Source organism: Procambarus clarkii, chromosome 81, assembly GCF_040958095.1.
Source record: "Procambarus clarkii isolate CNS0578487 chromosome 81, FALCON_Pclarkii_2.0, whole genome shotgun sequence".
NCBI lineage: Eukaryota > Metazoa > Arthropoda > Malacostraca > Decapoda > Cambaridae > Procambarus > Procambarus clarkii.
Window position 1 is genome coordinate 24,007,711 of NC_091230.1, and position 23,994 is coordinate 24,031,704.

The window sequence follows — 23,994 nt, forward strand, 5'->3', positions numbered from 1 at the left end:
GTAATTGGGATGAGAATCTCCCCTTTGTGTTGTTTGCTGCTAGAGAAGGGCTACAAGAGTCATTGGGCTGTTCACCCTTTGAACTAGTGTTTGGTCACCAAGTAAGAGGTCCTCTTAAAATGCTACAAGAAAAGTTGTTGGGAGATGTCTCTGTTCATCAGAGTGGATTGTACTTGAGTGAGGTCAAGGCAAAGTTGTGTCGGGCTCGTGAGTTGGCGAAAGAACATCTGGGAAGGACTCAACAAGCCATGAAAGTAAGCTATGACAAGAAGTTCAAAGCTAAGCTAAGGTCGTTTGATGTCGGAGATTTGGTGTTGGTGTTGAAACCTCGTATGGGGACTTCCATGTCCCATAAGTTCGCAGGACCCTACCAAGTGGTAGACAAGGTGGGAGACCTAACTTATAAACTAATTAACCCTAATCTTTCAGAACCCCAAATGACTGTACACATTAACAGATTAAAAGCTTATGTTGGACCTGGTGTAGTAGCTTGTTTTAGTCGGGAAGAGTTACCACCTGAGGATAATTGTAGTGAGGGACATGTTGTTAATATTCAACTTCTCAGTTCCAGTTCCAATGGCAGGGAGATGCTATGTCATTTACAGGAGGAGCAACGTGATGAGTTCCAGGTTCTGCTGGACAACCATACATCTCTGTTTGGGGAGGTTCCTACCCAGACCCACCTCATCACACATGACATTCAGCTCCTGGACAGCACCCCCATTCGACAATATCCGTACCGAGTGAATCCCGAAAAGAGGAAAATTATGCAAGCAGAAGTGGAATATCTGCTCCAGCATGATTTCATTCGGCCAAGTCAAAGTACTTGGAGCTCTCCGTGTTTGTTAGTGCCAAAACCAGATGGAACCTGGAGATTGTGCGTGGATTATAGGAAACTGAACAAGAACACTACAGTGGACGTTTTTCCTTTACCCTTGTTGGAAGAATGTATAGAGTCCATAGGTCATGCCGAATATGTAAGTAAGCTTGATTTGTCAAAAGGGTATTATCAAATTCCATTAACAGAGTATGCTAGAGAGGTTACTGCTTTTGTTACACCTGATGGTGCGTATGAATTTAATGTCATGCCATTCGGTTTGAGAAATGCACCTGCTACTTTTCAAAGATTCATGAATTTCTTACTCAAGGATGTGCCAGATTGTAGGGCCTACCTTGATGACATTGTTTTGTACAGTAAGAATTGGGCCGATCATCTCTTAGGCCTTAAGAACTTGTTTACAGTGTTGAAAAACGCAAAGTTAACCATAAACATGAATAAGTGTAGTTGGGCAAAAGGTACGATAACTTATCTTGGACACGAGGTAGGACAAGGTAAGATTATCCCCTTACAAGATAAGATTCAAGCCATTGTGGACTACCCAGTGTTGACCAATAAGAAAGGAGTCCAACGGTTTATTGGTATGTGTGCATACTATAGGCGTTATTGTAAAAAATTTTCAACAGTAGCTGCTCCTTTGACTAACTTGTTACGCAAGCAAGTAAAGTTTCAGTGGACACAAGATTGTCAGAATGCTTTTCAGAACCTAAAGGGCATATTGTCCACCTCACCTATTCTTGCTAGTCCCCAATTTGATAAACCATTTATATTACACATTGATGCGTCAGATGTTGGAATAGGTGCTGTGCTTATTCAAGTTGGTTTAGACAAGATTGAGCATCCTGTGTATTATTATTCTAGAAAATTTAATGCAGCTCAGAGAAATTATTCCGTGGTAGAAAAGGAGGCGTTGGGTCTTATATTGTCAATCAAGAAGTTTGAGATTTACTTATCAGGAAATAAAGTGTTAGTATTTACAGACCACAACCCCCTTATCTTTATAAATATGATGAAAGTCAAGAACCAACGAATTCTGCGCTGGTCATTGTTTTTGCAGGAATTTAATGTAGAAATCAAACATATTCCAGGCAGACAAAATGTTATTGCTGATGCTTTGTCAAGAAGTTTTGATGTACCATAAATGAAATGTTTCTTTTTACTTAACATTTTTACTTCGGAAAAAATGCCATTGATCTTCAATCCATTGCATTTTTTTTCTTGGAGGTGGAAGTGTTACGTACCCTTATAAGATACGTAAGTAAATATATTAATATGTACATTTATAATTGTATGTAAATTACAAGCATGTATATTGTTATACTTATGTTCTATGCAAATGCACATTCATGTTACAGTGTTGGCGTTAGGCCCAACGTATCGTGGGAATGATTGTTTTATTTCTTTGTGTGATCAGTTTTCCCACGGGAACTAATGATTTATATGTGATCATAAGTGGGTAACAGAGGTGAATAATAATTGAGTGAACTGTATCTGGCAAATTGCTGGGGTGCATGCCATTATTCTCTTCTGTATGCATATTTTAATTACTAAGTAAAGAAACAATTGCTTTGTTTTTGTATATCAATATGTATTAATTATTCATTAAGTTAGTTTAAGATTACTCTTGTCACAATGTATTGCTCCATTGTTGAAATAAATAATATTGTAACTTTGGCAAATTGTTCGCGGGGCAAGGCAATCTGTTTTGACTCTCGCGTTTTGTTATTCAGTGGCTGAACGGGAACCAGAGAGATAACATCTTGGAGTTAAGTCATTCATTTTTCATTTTGTTCTGTCATAGCCATATATATTATAATTGTAATTTAATGTCTGGAAGATACAGTGATATTTTTAATGTGATATATTGTGACCATATAATCATCTGTTTGCTATTGAGATTTATTTAATATAATTTTATATAATATTGTTGTATCTATTCTTCAGTCCTAATGAAGATTTTATTTTTGTGCTCATTACTTATTAAGGGGTTATACTGGTGATTCGCTATTGAGAACAGCAGTTGTGTCGTATCCCTAGACGTAATTAAAGTTTGGCTGCTGTAGAGTCACGAGCCGTAACGTACGATAGGTAACAGCAGGCACCGGGTGTGTGGTGGTGGGGGACCGACCGGGTGTGTGGTGGTGGCGAAGGCACCCTGGAAACAACAGTGGTCCCGTCCAGGGGTGCCAGATTGGGCTACAAGTAGCGAATTGTAGAACTTCGGTTTCAACCCTTTTACCCTGTCGTAGCTCAGTCGATTAAGGCAGTGTCTGGGATGCTCCCGGCGCAGGTTCGAACTGCAGGGGGGTTTGGGCAAAATATGACCCATCGCCGTTTTCAGTAATTGGCATATTTTCGGTATAAAAATTCGTAATTTGAAAATGAAAATAGGTGCAGAGAGTGAGAATTCGGCTAAAAAATCACGCTCAGGAGTCAAATTTCCGACATTTCAGATAATTTGAAAAGTGCAGGGGGGTTTGGGCAAAATATGACCCATCGCCGTTTTCAGTAATTGGCATATTTTCGGTGTAAAAAGTAGTAATTTGAAAATGAAAATAGGTGCAGAGAGTCAGAATTCGGCTCAAAAATCACGCTCAGGAGTCAAATTTCCGACATTTCAGATATTTTGAAAAGTGCAGGGAGGTTTGGGCAAAATATGACCCATCGCCGTTTTCAGTAATTGGCATATTTTCAGTATAAAAATTCGTAATTTGAAAATGAAAATAGGTGCAGAGAGTCAGAATTCGGCTCAAAAATCACACTCAGGAGTCAAATTTCCGACATTTCAGATATTTTGAAAAGTGCAGGGGGGTTTGGGCAAAATATGACCCTTCGCCGTTTTCAGTAATTGGTATATTTTCGGTATAAAAAGTCGTAATTTGAAAATGAAAATAGGTGCAGAGAGTCAGAACAGGGTTGCCAGATTGGGCTACAAGTAGCGAATTGGGCTACTTTTAAGAGCCCCACGCTCCCAAATTTTTAATTTCGCTACTTGCGACTTTTTGGGCTAGTTTAAACGCAAGTTGGGCTACTTTGGGCTATTAATATTAAGAAACTCAATGATGATTATTTATGCTTAAATAATATAATCTGTACAAATCACAGCCGAGTCTAACAGCCTGATTGACTAGACCACTTACCGCAGGAGAGCCCTGGTCAGAGACCGGCCCCTGGGGACGTTGATCCTAGGAACCTTTGAAAGAAAAAGTAACCGCAAGGCAAGGTAATCCTCCCCAGGGGCCAGAGATTTCCCAACCTTAATTGTTAATAATACTTCATCCCTCAAGCTACTCCTGGTTCCACAGATCTTCATTAAGGGGAGAAAGTTATCTAGAAATTTACAGATTGATAAATGATTGGAAAGATCCCTTAGAGTTAATACCTTTGTCAGGAAGACGATGGTTGGCAAGGAGCGGTAGTGTAAAGCGGCCGTTTGATCAGTGGGGTTCTCTAACAACTCATTACCAAATAGTTTTTTCCTCTTGTGATAAATATGTTGCAAGGCAACTATTTTCAATGTACGCTGATCCCTCCAATAAGCTATATTTCACATGTCTCAAACCAGTCCTAAATGATTTTGAAAGGATGAATTTACTTTATCAAAAGATGAAGCAGATCAGTATAGCCTTCACACTGTCTTAGAAAACTTCACTCTTGGAATACTCAGAAGAATCTTTCGTCCTCATCATGCAAAGCTTCATGTTAATTTGGACTACAATTCTAAGTATCTGCCCCTGGAGAAAGTGGACTTTGGTTACGAATTTTCAACACTTCTGGCCACTAACAGACAAAAGAAATTTACAACCCAGGAAAAGTTTCAAAATATTCAAGAAAGATGCGATAATTTTTTAATGAAAGCTTGCAAATAGCTTCTTTCTCGTATTCTAAGTAATGTTGAAACTATAAAAAAAGGTGAAAAATCTGTTACCTATCATATGCCTTAGCTTACATGGCCACCATTTTCGGAACTTCCGTTAGTATTAGCTGACCAATCTAAGCTTAGTGAAATTGAAAGTCAGTGGCGCCTACTGTTAATCATTGACTAGTCCAACATTTGTAAGGGACAAATTCCGACATCTGAATCGTCATTTTAGACCAAGACAATAACTGTCAAGAACACTGCTGGCGATCCCATACTGATTGACCTCGCTGAGTTTGTGTTGAAAATATACAGCTTGCCAATCAGTAATGCCCTGGTTGAACGGATATTTTCGAGAGTAACGTCTGTGAAAACTAATCTGAGAAATCTTGAATGGGATTTTAGCTCTTGACATCAGTCTTGAGAATCAAAACATATCTTGAAGAAAATGTAACTTGTTGCTCGTCATTTGAACCACTCATGTCAATGCTTAAATATGAGTCTGCAATATACAAGAACGAGGTTGTGGATGCAGATCAAGATCTTGGTAATCTTCAACTGTAAAGACGTGGAAGGACTTCACACCCATTAAGCTTCAAACAGTAAATATTGGTAAGTTATCCTATTATCATATTGGTTAAATATATATATGCAGAGATAATGTTAATAAAACAATTAAAATCGTTTAATGTACTCTATATATCATAATAGATTACTTTGAAACCCGTATCAGTCACTAAACAAAAAATTGGGCTACTCTTATTACAAATTCGCTACTTTTAGACCTGTCAGCTCGCTACTTTTAGCAATTTGGATCTGGCAACCCTGGTGGTTCCAGCACCAGTTTATCACAGACCGCGTCGCTGCACACATCTGCTGCCGCACCTCGCGAGCACACACCCCCCCTGCTCTTCCATCCTCCCCCACCCTCATAGTGCACTACACTGGACACTACAGGTGTATCGCGACCGTCCTGTGCTCTCGTACTGTGATAGCTGTACACACTATCACATCAGTGTTATATATGTCTTCGAGGAAGTCTTTGGAGCGAAGATATTTGCATTAACTCATAAGTATAAAGGCCGTGAGCTTTTGGAGCAAGATTGCAGCTTTGATTGCGAACTCCGGGTTAATGGTAAGTGAAGATATGAAATGTATATTAAATAAAATGTTCTTAATCTCTTGGTTCAGGAAACTAAACTCTTTGAGTTAAGAAGCAGTGACTGTCACGTTGTGTATTCCAGCACCATACGCTCTTGTTAAAGGGGAAATAATTTATATAAAAGCTGGAAGTGTTTGTGAAATTGTGACTTAACAAATCTCGCCGAGCCCCATTTGGTGTACATTTGCCACGTTATTGGGGTATTGTGTTGCCTTGTATTTTTGGTTATTCATTGTGACGTCAGTGTACTCGTTAATGTGATCGGTCCTCAGGCTATGTGGCGACCACACATTCGCCAATTTTAGCGTACTGTGTATTTAAAATTGGTAGTTTATCACTATGTATTTTATAATTTGGGAGATAATTAGGCCTAAATTAGGTGTTTAGATTGTTTGCAATTTGTAGTACGCGGGTAATTGATATAAATAAGATTCGAACACAAAGAAAGCAAAGTATTTTTCAAAAAAAGTTCGAACGCATGTTAACTCTTATGTAAAGAGGTTTTCATTCATGAATACGGGGTTTAGTGGCTGGATTAATGAACTTTTGGCCACTGAGGATGGCCTGTGGCACAGCCCAGTTCTATTTGGGCAGTAGTAGCACGCTCGCCCTTCACCACTTGCTTTCGGAATTTCAGTATCTTTTTTACTTTTCTCTTCCTAGTTTTAAACTGTGTAATAATTTTCTCATTAAAAGATGTTAATCATCATATACTTGTCCACAATTACGTCTGGCAGGTTTCCATACATCTTAAAACTATTTAGGTCTTTTTGACGCTCGTATCTAAATTTATTAGAAGCCTAATTAGTAAATCTGCCGACGTCACAAATGTTGATTTTCACTCCAGTATCTAAATCGTACATAGATTGACGAATTTGTGTACATGGTGAACACTGAAGGTCACAGAACAAAGCCCTGTGGCATTCCATTTGGTTTGGTTTCGAGCTCGATACCCGCCATCCTCTGGGGGGTGATGGGTATTAAGGCCACCGCCAGTGCTTACTGACCAACCAGCAAGAATACTTTGGATCTGAATATGGTCCAGCGGCAAAGTAAGCACCTGTGTATATATACCAAGAAACGGGGGGGGGGGGGTTATATATAGTACTGTTCGCTTATGGTGTAAGTCTTGCAAAGTAGTTTTGTTTTTCCCAGAGCGGCTGCCGGTGTGCCTAAAGGTCACCCAGTTATGGGGCTGTTGCCTGTTTATGCAAATACAAATGCATGTCATGCTCGTTTCCCTCCCCCCCCCACCTTGAGGTACTCCTTGTCACAATCCTACGAGAAATTAGTTACGCTGTGTTCGAGTAAGTTTAAGGGGGGTGGCGATGTTCATCACTAGTCGAAGTGATTCAGATGAGGGCGTGGCGTTTTAATATTACCAACGGATGGATTGTTTGATTTCTCCGTGTTCACTGGTGGTGTGCACCCCGTGAACCAAACGTCACAACCGTTCAAGTTTCTAGACTCCTACCGAGACCTTGCGATCAGCAGTGTCATGTTGTACGCCACAAAGATGTTCTCACCTTTGACTATACATTCATCCGAAAGTGTCACAAGTCGCAGGTTTCCACTTTGGTCTTAATATCGGAGCCTCATCACTTGTGTGATGGCTCACGAATCTGAATATTTTGTGGGGAAAGTTTGCATATCATAATTGCATTTCAGAGATTTGGAAGAGGTGCATTGTCACGGGAGCGTCTAGCGAAGATTACTATGATGGGCTCTGACTCAGACACGTTACTCAACATATCTTCAGCCTATGCTCCTCCAAGCAGAAACCATTCTCAAAAGCGTATTAGTAATATTTTCGAGAAGTGTACTAAACTATATTTTCTCAAAGATTTTATATCTTTTAGTTAGATTAGGATAGAAAGGGTTGGGTTAAGTTTGTTTATATACTAGTAATGACGTAAGGAAATACTTTTCTCGGGTCTTTTAAGAACGTGTCCAGGAGAGCATGCATACTTTAAACAAATGAACCCAACACTGCAGTAGGACTACAGGCAAGTCTTGCTTACCTGCAACCATATTTACTCCTGTCTGTCCAGCCAATTGCTTGTTATAAGTTTCAGTGGCGCTGCTTGGTGTATTCGTCAAAATGTGTTCTCAAGTATTCCTATTCTAACGCTTGTATAAAGCTAATAGTTTTGTCTTTTTTTTTCTCGTGTCAACGCCGCTGTTTTAGGTCATCGGTAATGTTTATCAAAGGTTCTCATTTCAGTCTTATTTACAGCTTATATATTGCAGTCTGTGTCACGCTTGACTCTTTTTTTCTAGATTTAAAAGCGTACACAAACTGGCACAATAATGTCACTTCTGGGCATGTGGCTTTTACATCAGTTTTAGTTTGTGTGTGTGTATACTCCTAATTGTGCTTGCTGGGGTTGAGCTCTGGCTCTTTGGTCCCGCCTCCCAACCGTCAATCAACAGGACAGTGTGTGTGTGTGCGCGCGTGTGCGCGCGCGTGCGTGCGCGCGTGCGTGCGCGCGCGCGAGCGCGGGCAATTGCTCTATTGTATAATTAACCAATATTTGCAACAACGCCTTAGTGACGGCAAACCCTTGTCAGTACTTTGCCCCCGACCCTCGTGACCAAGTGAGAAGACGCAGCAGCTTGGTTAACCTCTGGCACTTGGCTCTAGCACTTGCTCATCCATTCTATTATTTTCCTGTCCCTATTTTCCCTCGCCAAAAAAAGAGTAATCAATTCATTAGGTAAAAGTAAATTTGGTTGTGTATGGGAAATGTAGGTTTACACTGGTTTAACTGAATACGGTGAAAATAATAATGTATTTAATTTAGAAATAAATTAAATTCAGAACCTAACCATTAAATACCACTGTTTAGAAATTTCGTTAAATGTACAAATTTAGGCTGTGACAGAGGCCGCTATAGCCTGTAGGAGGCTACAAGTGCAGTCAAAGATCTTCACGGTCAAGTTTGAAATTGATGTTCTCAGCGATATCATCTAGGTCAGAAATGTACACGTCCCTCGTATTATTTATATTTGTTGCTTGAATTTGAATGTTAATACAAACTTGTATTAAATAAAATTATAAGTTTTTTTCTGTGGATTTTATGTAGAGAAATGTTTTATTCAAAATCGTTTGTATTTGATTAATGGAAAGAAATTGTCAGCTCCTGACAGCCCTCGGCGATTAGAGAGCAGAGTTAATTCGCGAAATACTTGACAGTTGTGCATGGTCATTTATCTGTCTCAAGCATTCGTAGGAAACCACCAGATAAGTTGGTTGTGCGATATGAACTGTTTAGAAACCAAGTATGATATTTATAACCAGACTGATATCCTAGTTACAATAATAGATATGCTGGCGTGTCAGAAATATGATTGCTGTCTTCAGAGTACGGCCTATATTAATTTTAGTCTTTACCATCCAGTGATATTTGCTGTACTACTCGTACGTTCAAACTTACCCATTATTATAAGCGATTCTATGCCGTCTTTAATAGCTCTTAACACTTGATAAGAATATAAAATGCTTGTCAAAAACAAGGCACAGATTTAACAGAAATGCTAAAGTGTAGCTTATACTTGTGGAATTCTTTTAGTAAGGGCTTTCGAATGCACAAACAGTCTTGAGTTCATCTAGTTAATGTAGCCAACGGTAATATCCAATGCGCCATGCCATTGCCCTATTATGAGCCTCGAAGCTTCAACACTGCTGCCCACACAAACTGGGGAGCATAGCACAGGCATTCAGTCAATGGTTTGAAAATCTGGCCGGGGAGGGGGTGGTAGAGGTGGCAGTGGTGTGGGGGTGGGATGACACAACACCTTTTGGAGTGCAGCTGGACGTCCAGACCCAGACAGCCGTGCCACATCACAAACAAGCTCGCATATTGTACACAATTGTAGATATAAAAGTTCACGAACAAAAAACTGTTTTTAACAGGAAGAGCTTGTACATTTTAAAATAGGGACACTAAAAAGTGTTATCGTGCTAATCTACGAAGGGAAGTAATATTGTTATTCTAAAATATGCTAGCGACCACCTCGGGCGTGTAACGGTGGCTTGAGTAAATATTAACAGCAGAATGTAATGCTGTAAGTCGTTAGGTCGCACGCGCAAACAACAAGGCCGTGTTTATCATGTGATTCCGCTGATACACAGCACACCCCATTTTTTAACACCTTCCAGGATAGTCGCTTTGAACTTTAGGGCTGCTGAATTTGACGCCGTGAAGGACGGTCAAAAAGTAAGAACAATTAAGGAAAATAAAGAGACGATCCTTGGGGCACAACCGTACTGACATTTATCCACTCAAACTTCATTTCGTTGACGCTGGCTGCTTCCTGTCCTTCAGATCAGACTGATCCTATCGAGAAGTTATTCCAATCTCTGCGTCTCCTGATCAGACTCTTGTAGAGCAACAGTGGCCGGTCCGTTATTTTGATTTGACACTAAAAATACACAATTGTGTTGGCGACCGGAAATGTCCGAACCTTAGCAACCCACCTAACCTATCGCACCTGATGTTCAGATAACGTAAAAGCCCGCAGTTTTGATGGACTAGTCGGTTTTTAAAAATGAGGTATTAAGTGAGAGAACGGGTTGACAGTCAAGGTGTTACTAAGGAAGACGTCATAACTATATTTGCTGTCGATTGCCTCAAACTTGTGTAGAAGACACTGCAGTTTATTTTTTTTTACTTAAAGTTTTAAGGTTTTAATTGTTTATCATTTATTATGTATATTAAAAGTATCGTTGTGTGTTGCTATTATTTCAAAGAGAATAGTCTTGGAGAGTCAAATACTCTCAAAGTATTGCAAAATGTGGACTGCAGTTCGAGGCATGCTGCAGTTCTTGATTTACTGTTAACTGAAAGAGTTATGTCTGAGTGTGTAGCGTTTTGTGAGTTACCCTGAGGTGCTTCCGGGGATAGATATTCCCGCGGTCCGATCTCTTATCAGGCTTCCCAGGTTTGATCTAGTCGACCAAACAGCTGATGGGCGCTGCACGCAGTTTGGCAATCACAGCCCGGTTGATCAGGTACTCTTTGGAGTTACCAAGTTTTCCTCTTCAATAAACATAAAGGTCTGTTAACAATATCCCTTATATTTAGTGTAGAAAAGTCTTGGGCCCTAATTGTTATAAAATTGTCCTATACAATACTTTCGTAATTGTATATCTTCATTTTCTTGCAAAGTTATATAAATAGATATGTAATGTATAATTACAACTTTGGTTATGAGCATTGAACCAGTGTCATTCACCTTGGGGAAAGCAACTTACACAAGCACTTCCGTACTCCCAGCCGGGTGACTGCCAACCACAGCCACCCCCCCCCCCCCTCGCTCTCTTTCTATATCTATATCTCTATCTATATCTCTATATATATCTCTATCTATATCTCTATCTATATCTCTATCTATATCCTGTCTGTGTCTCTCTCTGGCCTCCAGCACCTGCTCCGGGAAGGTTACGTACGACTCTACAAAAATCTTGACATTGTGGTAACCTCAAGGTTGTGAGAGAAAATAAAAGCTATAAGACTTCACGATGAAGGAAAGTTCTGAGGAAACGGCTACTTAGAGCGCCAGAACCTGAAGACAGCCCCAGAGCTAGCTGGTTAACGACAGACATCACGCTTAACCCTCACCCTTATTATACCCTTTAACACAATCGAAATTTATACATTTGTATAATTTCTCACAAAGGAAAATTTAAAATATAAAATTTAACAAACAGGAAACCGAAGACATAGATCAAGGTAAAGGTCGAGTATAATAGATCATTAGCAAAGATGGTCAATTAGCCTCTTGAGCCTGGGGGTAAATGTGGCTTGGTGCCCCGTCTTCTGCTTTTGATTGTTGCCCGTCGAAGGCGGCTAATTTATTGTGCACCCCATACTCGTCCTGTGAGCGGTAGCGCAAAAGCGTTACAGAGGGCACAAAAGGTCTTTATGTAATAATCTAAGATGAGCTCTGATAAACAATTTCATCTATCCTTCACACCTTATAGTTACAATGTCAGTTAAAGTGCTATTACAAGAGCTACATATTTACAGTAAATCATCATACATTAATGGTAGGTCTTATCGCTAATACATAAGTTTGACCAATATTAGTCATAGGGCAGCTTCTGTTTATTATTACTCCTCACAATACACTACTTGTTGTTACAATCATCCCTGGCTTTCCCCTGACGTCATGTTTTTTTGTTATTACCCGTTACAAGCAAGTTACATTACTTAACACTATTATAATGGTTTATATCTGGTCCTCCTGCTGTCGTTATACGAACTGCAGCTGCCCCATGTTATGTGAGGCTATAGCCATTACCGCATCCATCTGTCTTATTCCATTTGAGGGTATCGCATGAAGGATTCCACACCCATCTTATAGCTATTATCACCCACCCCAGGATTACTGACATCTACCCTGTAACTATCGCATTATCCTCTCCTCGCTCCCACCCACCTTAATTTAAACGCACACTTTGCAACCTGTCCTAATAGAATGTCGCATTTTGTTTTAGATTCAGCTACTCGGAACAAAACGTTAAAAGTTCTGGCTATGGTGAGCTCGTAGTGAACTTACCTGGCACAGGAGCGGGGCTGTAACATTTTGACGTATACTCTAAGGCCAAAAATTGTCGTACTAGAAAATGGTGTCTCTCAAAATTGATATAATGTCCCGTTTTCTGTTGTCCTCTGGTAGGTTAGGATAAGGACACTCAAGTACGGCAGTTTCATAACATTGGGAAATCTTAGGAGGACGAGCTGCACTTTTAAGTGCCTTCACTCTCATTAGGCCATCTCCATCCTTTCCACACCCAATTGATTGATTGAAGATGATTAAGCCGCCTACAAGAGAGGGCACGGGTATGAATAGCCCATAATTTCCACACCCAACTCATTCTAACGGTTATATCCACCCCCACATTTCCAACCACCTACCTTGTTGCCCCGCGCCACACCACCTGTTGGCCTCGCCACACCACCTGTTGCCCTCGCAATCATCCTCCAATAGATATGATTTCCCCGAAGCGGTTCACTAGGTCAGACAGGAGCGCACGCTCCACTTTCCTCCCCCACCTGCTCGTCTCGCATTCCTCGTGTTTATATTGCATTTTATCGACAGATCTTCACTTAAGAGGTGTAACTTAAGGTCACACATAGCGGCAACGGCAGATAAATGTGTGTCAAGCAGTTGATCTTCGGTGCATTATTATATTTTGACTATTGGTTGCATAAATATTGAAATATATAGAATTACCGCCTAAAAGTGAGGTATATTCAATAAACTGAGGTCTCTCCCCTTTTGGCTACACAACAATAAAGTTTACTCATAATTATAGATGGATATGCCTTTGAAAGCTATTATTAAGTGAAGGTTAAAATTATGTTGACTAAACTAGGCTGTTCAAGAGAAATCTGCTTTCCGGGTTAACAATGGAAACCAAATTCGGGGAGACGTTGAAAGACCTGTTGTGCAGTATATGTACCAGAAATTAGCCTATCTCGCTGATATTAATAGGGTGGCAATTGTGTAAAGGCAGCGGGTTAATTAAGGTCTCGCTGCCATAGAAAGTTTTCATGTCACATTACGTTTTGATAATTTTGAAATATCACATTGAAAAGTGTTGCTCCTTTCTTTAAACGTTGTTGCATTGCGTTAACGCCACAAGGCATTACGTGAATTGTTCTACACAGTCGGAGATTCTAGCGATGTGACATGCCGTACAGTTAGACATTGTTTTGATTTAATATTATATTTATTACAAAAACCCCCAAATATGGTCCATTATTAACATCTAACGTCGTAAGCCTAATCCCAACCACGACCTAATTAGGCTTGCCGTATGGTCCCGTTGCGTCTTGTGCGAGGCGTCATGGAGTATCAGGAAAAAAAAAACATCGCAAGTCATCATAGCATCACCGGTCATCAGCTGTTGTGTGATCATGATCAATAATCAGACGAGCGAGCACAGTCTCCGAGGACATAATCAAGGACGACGACAACCTTTGTAACTGGGTAGAGCTGGAGGAATGGAATTAAGTAGCTGCATTACTGGACGAGTCTTCCGGTCAAGCGTTGCAATACAGTAAAAGAGGTGGAGGTGGAGGAGCAGCAGCAGCAGCAGCAGCAGAAGCAGCACCTTGGTTGCAAGCTGTCAGTAACCGCAAGGAGAGCGCCAGGTGCGGGTCCTACCTAGTCTGTAGCCACGGTCAGCCACGCTGGTGTTTCACCCACATACGACTCGCATTAACACTGCAGTAATGTGCCATCAACCTTGTTATGAACGTTTGGTATGGGGTTGTTGTACCCCTTGTGAGATGAGTTGACGTAAAAATAAATAAATGCTTTCATGAAGGCTGACGTCACACTAAAGTTAAACTTGTGCTTTCAGTAGTAAATACTGGTATAAAATTACAGGACATATAAGTGTGATGAAAAAATTACAGTGCATGAGTGGTGTATTTTCAGAAGTTTTCGGGGGTGTGATGAAGTTCAAATAAACAGTTATTGTAGCGTGGATGTCTTCGCTTCACTGATCACCACCTGAGCTAAGTCAATTTAAGAGATACTTTGATAATTGAAAGATTCGTATGAAGGCAGTTTTTGCGCCAACCACATCATCAAGGTATTGGGGCAGGAATTCTTGGGGCAACCCCAAGAATTCTATATATATTTTAAGGTTGATGATAACGGTACAGAATGGTTAAGGAAACGCCGTGTACGATATCATGTCATATTTCAAGCGTGCTGCCAGTCACCAAGTTGTTCACTACTGAAATTAGAAACTGCATAAACTAACTTGGCTTTTTCCGATTTGTCTATCCAAAATTTCCTAACCAATCGGTTGCAGTTTACAACTTTACTCCGCGGTGCAATTCAGTATTACAGTAGCATCAATAGTCGTTGTAATATTAAAAGTTCAGAATCTTGTTAAACATTAAGGGTGAAGGAGGTTCGCAAGACAATGTGTTACTGATTATGAATGGCTTTGTTAAAGTTGGACTTTGGGAAGTTGCTCCCCCACCTCCCCTCCCGCAGAGATGCCTTAACGGGTCTACGGTGTGCGTAACGGCGTACCGTTCTGGTACCAATGGTGGTGGTGCGTAGGTGGTTTTTGTACCAGTGGTGGTCCAGCACAGGTATGTCAAGAGGGCACCGGGGGGGGGGGGAGGGAGGGTAAAACAGGGTTTCTTTTAAGAACCCGGAGGCCCACAACGGAACTTTGTTGTCATGTTCGTGAACTCTTAAAAGTAATCCTGCGTCGTTTATCGCCACACGGCTCGCCTTGACCCTCTTTGAGATTAAATAAAATGATACTTTAGTGTACGCTCATGCCAGCTTGTGTAAGCCCTCACGTGGAGACCCTAGTGTAAATTTGATCACATTTCGCCGGGGCCGTCTTTACAGTAGTTACCTGCTGCTCTAGTGTTTCATGTTAGGGCGTTTGTGTATGCAGCCTCGCGGATGGGCGGCTTCTGCTCGATATGACGAATTTACCACAAGTTATATCATAAACCGACATCTCTCTATTTCACCTGGACAGTCAATGATGGGAGTGTACTGGCTTTCGATTTTGATGAAAAAAGGGTTTAGTAAGAAAAGAGGGGGGAGGGGGCGGGATGGGGATTGGAAATACAGGGAATAGGATGAGGTTGGAGTATTAATGTTGTAAATGGTCTCGGTTGTGGTTTGATGAAGACGTTTTGTTCCCCCTGTAATCATTCCTCTTTACGCTGCCGTTCACAGGATGAGTAGGGGGTGCCCAATAAACTAGCCGCCTCCGGCGGTAACAACCAATGGGATGAAAAGGATGTGGTTTGTCCAGTTTGGATTTGTTGTAGTTGTGTTAAGTTGTGTGGAGGTTTAATTGGTTAGTATGTCATCATATATGGCTTGTGAATAGTGTCAATGTTGGGTTGCTGCCGTTGTCCTGGCCCTTGAGCCAGTGGCTTTGGTTTAAGATAGTTCCTCCCAACATAAAGCCTAATATTGTATATAGCAGTCATTTTCTAGGAGAGTTGTACCCAATTCCTTGTAAGGAATTTGGTACAAAGATTACAAGTAGATTTTCTTCATCGAGAGTACAGGCATTATGCACTCATTTGGAAATAAATATAAATAAAACCTGAAATTTTATTTTTAGCGAAAAAAAGAATGAGATTGATCAGAAAATAAGTAAAATGAGTTTTTCCTGGTCTGAGCGGTAAGTGTAACGTTTAAATGTGACCGTTATGTTGGTTGATTGTAACGGTCAAGCGTTACGTCAGCCGTGGCGTAGTATTTATCAAGAGGGCCATTACCACACTTGAGTAAACACTCCAGGCTCTAGAAGGAAACTGTTGTGGTGGTGGTGGTGAAGTATTATATTCAATTTGTCGTGTGGTTGTGTGTGTGTGGGGCTGGCTGTGTTATGGATCTGTATGATGGTGGTTGTATGCTGTGCATGTCATGTATCGGGAATACCTTGTGTGTTACATGCTATACGGTCAGGGTGCAGCGATAAGCTCTTTAGCCCCCATCTTACCAGCTCTCGGGTGTATAATGCAATGTTTCTTATCATATATATATACATTAAACTGCATGAGTATCCACGCAGGAAAAATGATACGAAAATAACCAACGTTTCATGTTTCAACACATTATCAAGGAATGATAATTTCTTGTTTTCTTGTCTTGAAACAAGAAAACGTTTGGAATCTGTTTTTTTCCTACGTGGATACTTACTCTTAACCGAATCACGTGTTAGTGATTCTTTCAACATTAAACATGTATTATACAGCGTCTATTATCTCTTCTCCCCCCCCCCAGCAAAGTTATTTTTTTAACTCCCTAATGCTTAATAATGTGTTTTTTAACAGCCATGTGGCTCAACTGCGTGTCTAAGAGTTTCCGTTTATGCTCTTAATCAGTCTTAAAAGTTTCTGAAAGGTATTTGTATGTCGTTATCATGTCTTCTATATTCCATTTCATTTAACAAGGCGAGGATCAACTGTTTTTCTCATAGTTCTGATCGAAGCCTCGTTGCATATCTCTCTTTTAGGGGGTCTTCCATGCTGAGACGGCATTTTGGCGGCATTTTGCAGATGAGTATTGAGTAAAGGAAGAAACCTTTCTTCCCTAGGTTCTTGGCTGCTTTATTTATTCATGTGGTTGTTTTAATGTTATTTATGCGAGCCTATGGTGCTAGGCTAGGGATCTTATCACTTACATGGTCCTTCTATTGTTGCTGTTTGTGGGAGTTTCTCCCTTTCCTATTGTTTAATGGCTATTACTTCTCCCTCCGCATTTCACATTACGTTGCATTTATCTGAATGGAAGTAAAGTATCATTTATCCTGCCATCCTGAATTTTATCCTGATCGTCCTGCATCTTTTTACAGTCCTCGTGTGGTGGCTATGTTCAGTAATTTTACATCGATATGAATACATTACCGTCCACACTTGGATTTACGAGTGCAGGAGAGAGTTTAGGCTCTTAGTGACCCTATGTACTCTAGTTGTATTATCCATCCACTCTCTGGCATCTGTTTGCGATTCTATAGATATTTCTGTATTAATATATTTGAAATCACTTGGTTCTGTGTTTACTTTGTCGACCTCCGTCTTCTAATTGTGGAAGATGCTCAGTTGGGGAGATGGTGAGGAAGGTCAGGCTATTTGGAGTTAAGCTGGGGAGTTATGGTCATGGTGAAATAGGGGTAGAAATTGTGCACCATTCAAATAATATTTTATCAACAATAAAACTACTACTGATTGTTGGAAAATATAGTTATTGTCTATTCAAAATTGTGTTAATTATATTGATTTCATTTCCGTTGTTCTCGTGGTAAATCCTGTAATCTAAGACCTGCTCGTGAGCCCCTCCGTCACAGCCGTATTCAGTGGTCAGAGACGTACTAGACCAGCTTGAAGGAATGGTTCCGAAATGCACTGACACCACATGAGACCTGTGAAACGCATCGTAATGTTTATAATGCTGGACCATGCTACATATACGCTTCCAGGAGTGGTGAAGCTGTGGGGAAGTTATGCAGACGAGGGGGAGAGGTTATACAGAAGGAAGGCGTGACGAATCAAGCAGGGAGGCACGAGATAATGACGTGATGGGCAAAGCGTCAAACTTTTATCATACATGAAGGCATGACCTCCGCCACCACCCCACCTGACCTCCACTAATCACCGCCCCTAGCCATCAACACCAACCATTAACTCCAACACCGTTACCACAAGCACATAATAGAAGCGCGTCTATTGTATAATATCTGAAGTCATATATTTCCGGATGCGGCTTGGTGTTACATTTGGTCTAGTGCACGGTGTAACGGTGATTGCGACGGTGACTAACAATGATAGCGACGGAGTTAGCGGTGATACTGGCCACTCACTGTGACGATAATAGAGGTGACTTTTCACACCTTTCCCCATCTCCATGTTTTTTTTTTAGGGGGACTACTGTTGGACTTCACCGTGACTACACTTGAAGCATGTAGTGGAGTGCGGTTTCCGCTTCCTCACTAGCTGCAAGTTGTTAAAAGTTCATGGCCATGTGCCGTAGTTCTGGTTTTCACTTTGTAAACAGCCTAGGTTCCTTTTCGTGGGTCCAAGAATTGCGTGATCTGGCGACCTGAAGAGTAATTGTGTGGCTGTTAAGCCGCACTACTGGCCAAAGGATAGGAGATAGACTAAGAACGGTTTGTAGTTTTATTGTGACTGAAAGATCTCCCTCCGGATTGACGCTTCCTCTACTGGAGCCTAGAGCAGATTATAAACCTAAACTTAACTATAACATAAATATTGGCTTTTAACAGTGTCGATAACCTCGCTGTTACGATGCCAGGTAAATTCTTTCAAATAATTTTTGTGCGCGCTGCCAACATTTTGTTTTTAAATGATGAACCCCCTCAACCTCCTCATATTCCCCCTCTTCATTCTGCGCTCTTGCAGTGTAGTCAGATTAACAGGTTTATGTAACTTTCCCTCATAGCTCATTCCTCTCGTCTCCAAAATGAGCATGGTATACATGGAGCATCTTGAATGACTCTTTATTTAGGTATACCAGGCACGTTTTTAACATGTATACTTTATTGCAACATGACTCAAAGGAGTAACTCGTGTTGATAAAAGTTTAAACACTACTGCTTAGTACAAATGTTTTTAAAACTCTGCCTTTAAAATCATTATTATTGAAAAGCCGTTTATTTTTAGTATTAATATTGAACAGAACAGGTGTATATATTGTCGTTTCTCAACTCTGATGGCTCCTAACCATAATTGTATTAATTTGATCAATGATTCGGCAAAGCTTTGTAATGTAATCTCACCCCCCCCCCTGCACCTCCAGATTTGTAACACCATTGGTATAGAGTAGTTACTTTCACTGGTGAGGCCTCCCCATGACTGGCAGGGACTACAGATCCGTGACACTAGGCTATGATGGCTGCATGGTATAGTGTGCTCTTTTTTTCCCTGCGTATCTGTCACTATGGGGAAGTTGTACCTGTTGGGTTTAGTTTAACTATTCTGAAGTTCGAATTCGTTGTCGATTCAGGCTTTAAAGTTGTAGATGGCAGTGGTTACAACAGCCTCTTTCAGTGCATTCCTCACATTGACCATCCTTACTGGTATCTCCTTATATTTCTTACTCATGCTTTTTCAGCTGTCACTTAAGTCCACTGGTCCTACTTTCTATTAATTTATAGAAGTTGTCTTTATCTACCTTGTCTGTTCCAGTATCTTGAATGTTGTGATCATATTCCATCTGTTTCTTCTATTATCCAGGGTTCTGAAGCCCCCGTTCCTTTAACCTACTCTCATAGCTTACAGCTATCAGCTCTGGCACTAATGTTGTTGCAAACCTCTCTACTTCTTCAATCTTGTTTTTATGCGTTGCAAGATGCTGATTCCAGGCAGGTGCTGCGTATTCTAGTGTTGGTCTAACAAAAGCTGTGTAGATTGCCTTGAAAATCCTGATTTGCGTTCCTAAACGATTTCCTGATGTTTGCCGGTGTCCCATATGATGCTGATGTTCGTGTATCTCTTGGAGCTTTTTCCCAGGATGCATGGTGCAGGGAGCTTGTTTTCCCGTGGTGCAGGGAGCTTGTTTTCCCGTGGTGCAGGGAGCTTGTTTTCCCGTGGTGCAGGGAGCTTTTTTCCCGTGGTGCAGGGAGCTTTTTTCCCGTGGTGCAGGGAGCTTTTTTCCCGTGGTGCAGGGAGCGCGCTTTTTTTTTTTTTTTTTTTTTTTTTTACAATTTTCCAAGCATTCGTGTGTTCGGTTATCAGTTATCTCAGAGTTGTCTTGAGATCCTAATTATATTTAACCATCCCTTGTTTTTCCAATGGGTTTTATTCCAGCTTGTTCTCAGTTATCCTCGGTTATTTAGTTATCCCTAGTTAGTTCCCCCCCCCCCCAAGAGTTATCCCAGTATTTTGTTCTTTAATTATCCGTATTAGTCCCTGTTTTGTTCAGCGTTACCCAGTGTTTCCTGTTCCAGAGAATGAACTAGTTAGATTTATTATTGCTGCAACCGTTTTGAGTGGAGAAAGTTTATTAACTTCGCTTCACTGTAACTTATGAATAATTTATTATTTAGAGTTCAGAGAGTTGCAGTTATCAATATATAGTGAGTAGGTAATTTCCTGTTTTGATTCATCCCATCCTTCTGTTTAGATGGTGCTTATAGTAACGATGTGGACCGATTGATTGAAGATTAAGCCACCCAAAAGGTGGCACGGGCATGAATAGCCCGTAAGTGGTGGCCCTTTAGAACCATTACCAGTATCAATAGCTGATACTGGAGATTTGTGGAGGTGCGACTGCACCCTGCGGAGCGGTCGTGACCTCTGGTTGTGGACCATCGTACATATATTGATATAATAGGCAATTGGAAAGTAGAAATGAGTACCGTTGAATTCAGATAAAGCGGAAAAGGTTTTGAATTTGTTGCTAATAAAACAAGGACTACGGTGATGGCTTGAGGAGCCCATCACCTTAAGGGGTGGGGGGGGGGGCTGCTATTGGACCAGCCCGTCCTCCTAAGATTTCTCAACGTCAAGAAACTGTCGTACTAAAGTGCCCTTATCGTAACCTCCCAGAAGACCCAAAATAGAACACGAGACAGTATGGCAATTTCGTGAGCCAATACCATTTTCTATTACGAAAATTTTTGACCTTGGGTAGAGTATACGTCAAAATGCGACGTTCTATTAGGAGGACGGGTTGATTGGAGTGGCCACGTCACAACTGTTTTGTTTTGTATTACATATTTGGGTACAATAGCACTTGCGCAACGTTTGAAAGCTTCATTTTAAAATTTAAACTTGTTTCTGGGTCGCTAGCCTAATTCCTCTTTAACACGTGAAGCAGAACTGCAGTTTGAAGTTTCTCGTAACAGCCGGAAGTGTGGCGTCACCGTCAGTGGGAACATGAACGACCAAGCGGGAGTAGTCAGTCACTCGCGTCAACCCGTCCTCTCCAAATAACGTTGCTTTTCGCTGGTATGCGCGCTATGGCCGAAAACTGACGTAATTTGAAATTAAATAGGCTCACGAAAGTGATGTACTGTCCCGTTTTCTGTTTGGGTCCTCCAGTTTAGTCTGTTAGGTTACGAGAGGACACTTTCAATTAACGTTTTTCATGACGTTTTTAAACTTTACGAGAATTTCCTGCCCTCTTAATAATTATCACTTTAAGGGGATTGGCGCTCGTGATTTATAAGAGCGCATTGTGCGCGCGGCGTTTTGGGCTCTTGAGCGTAAATACCAAAAAGTGTGTAATCTTTTTTACTCTCCTGACACCAATTCTCGCGCTACATATTTCATTTTGGTATCAGTGTGTTGGCAATAAAATTCTCTAAAAGATCATATGTATAAAATGTCACCAAAGCATTAGCTATCCCACCACGAAATAAATAAAAACGTAGATCGCTCGCCGTGACGCCAAACAGCAACAAAATGTTCATACTCTTTTGTTTGTTGTCAGCTCCACATTAGTCCTACAGCGTTAAATTTTATATCACTGAACTCGCAATAAAATTCCCTACACAGACATATGCATATAAATGTAGAATCATGATCGCGGCCCACACCAAGAGTGTGAAGTGGGCGATTACCCTCGTTGTGTCAACAATTCAATAGTCTCGCCACTAAGTTACAATACAATGCCGTTCTCCTAAATAGGCCATGTGCCTATTAGAGAAAACGGAAATTTAATGGCAAACATTTTCATACTATCCTCAAGTCGATCGAATAAGATTTTTTTTTTTTTTTTTTTTTTTTTTTTTTTTTTTGAGATATATACAAGAGTTGTTACATTCTTGTACAGCCACCAGTACGCGTAGCGTTTCGGGCAGGTCCCTAGAATACGATCCCCTGCCGCGAAGAATCGTTTTTTTCATCCAAGTACACATTTTACTGTTGCGTTAAACAGAGGCTACAGTTAAGGAATTGCGCCCAGTAAGATTTTGAACTGTAATGTAAACAGTGAGTTTTAAACGTCAGTGATGCTATTTTACAAACTTTTTAGATTTTAATAAAAATACTTGATTTTGAGCATTGCAAACCTGTTATTTGATTTGAGAGTCTGGAAGGGAAGGCATCAACTCTAGAGTCTAGGGGAAGTGTCAGACTTCTCACCTGAAATGTTTTAACAATTTGGATGAAAATTGAACCACTTCTTCACTAAGACTTTTAAAGTGGTTTCCCACCTAAATAGTGGGCTCTCTCTCACACAGCGTGAGAGGGGCAAACACATTCTTTAAAAGGGGGAAAAAAAAGCATGTGGAGCAACCACAAGCTGGCCTACATCCCATGCTTGCGCCTGCCTGTACTGTGTGTGTGGGGAACAGGTGGTAGGGCCAGATGGTCTCGCTATGGCTCCATACACACGGCACCATCCATCACCACCCTAGACAACATGCTCAAGCCTCTCGCTGCACACACCGCCACTCATCACTGTGGAACTCGCCTAACCCACCAAAATACCTCTTAAAAATGTACACAACCAATAAACTCGAGCCTAACTACCCTTTCCTTCCCAGTACCGATGACGGTCATTCAGAATGTGCTGCTCTAATTCGCCCACCTGTTGGCTCCTAGTACCTCTGTAATGCGTGGTGCTGAAGGCCTGGGGGTTGGTAAAGGGAGGTGTTCCCAGAGGCTTTTCCATTCCATATATATATATCGTGGCAGGACGCAGTGCACAAGCCCTCATTGTACTTGTAGACGCAGTGTTAATTATCAAGTATAGACTAGATATGGTGCAGCTGTCCGGTCCATCGCGTAGAACAATGTTTACACCTTTTCACGGCAAGTATTGGAACACACAAGTGTTGGCAATGGACGAGCCATGGTAGACATGGATGCACTTGGGGTTCATGCTATGATAACAAGGCATTGATACACTTGGGTGGAATGAGGTTGTTGGAGGCGGTGGTCTATTGTGCTCCCCCTCATACTCATCCTGTGAGCGATGGCGGAAAAAGTTCTTAATCAGACCTTAGCGGTAGATTTTTACATTAAGCAATTACTTCTAACCTGTTCACCTTATAACTATAACATCACTTTAGTTACAAACTTTTGTATTGCAACATCCATTTACAATGAATTGAAATACGCTGAAGGTAGGTCTTTTGTTAATGCCTGAATCATGTTTTAAATATGGGGAATTGCAGGACGATAGAAGAATTGACGGGCTGGAGAAAGAACAATTTAGCATGGGGGACAGAGGTGTAAACTTAGTACTCAAATGAGCCACATCGATATTAGAAATACAATTTTCAGTGTCAGTAGTTGGTAAATGGAATGCATTGGGCAGTGATGTGGAGGCTGACTCCATGCAGTTTCAAATGTAGATTTGAAAAGATCCCAATAGGTACCAAAATCTGTACACAAGTTGATTGACAGTCAAGAGGCAGGACCAAAGAGCCAAAGCTAAACCCCCGCAAGCACAACTAGGCGAGTACCTGCTCTCATGTTGCGCCCTTCACAAGCAGGAAAAACAATACTTGATTGCAAAATCAGGCTGGTAATTCACGCACTTTTATGCTACCTACATTATGCTGTCAAGATTGACAAGTGAAACAGTAACATGTGTGTGACGGTTTAGTGTGTAAACCTGCTGGGCGTGTGTCTGGCTGGCGGTGTGTAAACCTGC

General features: G+C 41.0%; 1 protein-coding gene across 3 annotated transcripts in view; it reads right to left on the reverse strand.

Annotated features, from left to right (window-relative positions):
- Positions 1-23,994, reverse strand: part of LOC138357999 (uncharacterized) — a 381,281-nt gene that overhangs the window by 265,727 nt on the left and 91,560 nt on the right. The gene's annotated exons all lie outside the window — the stretch shown is intronic.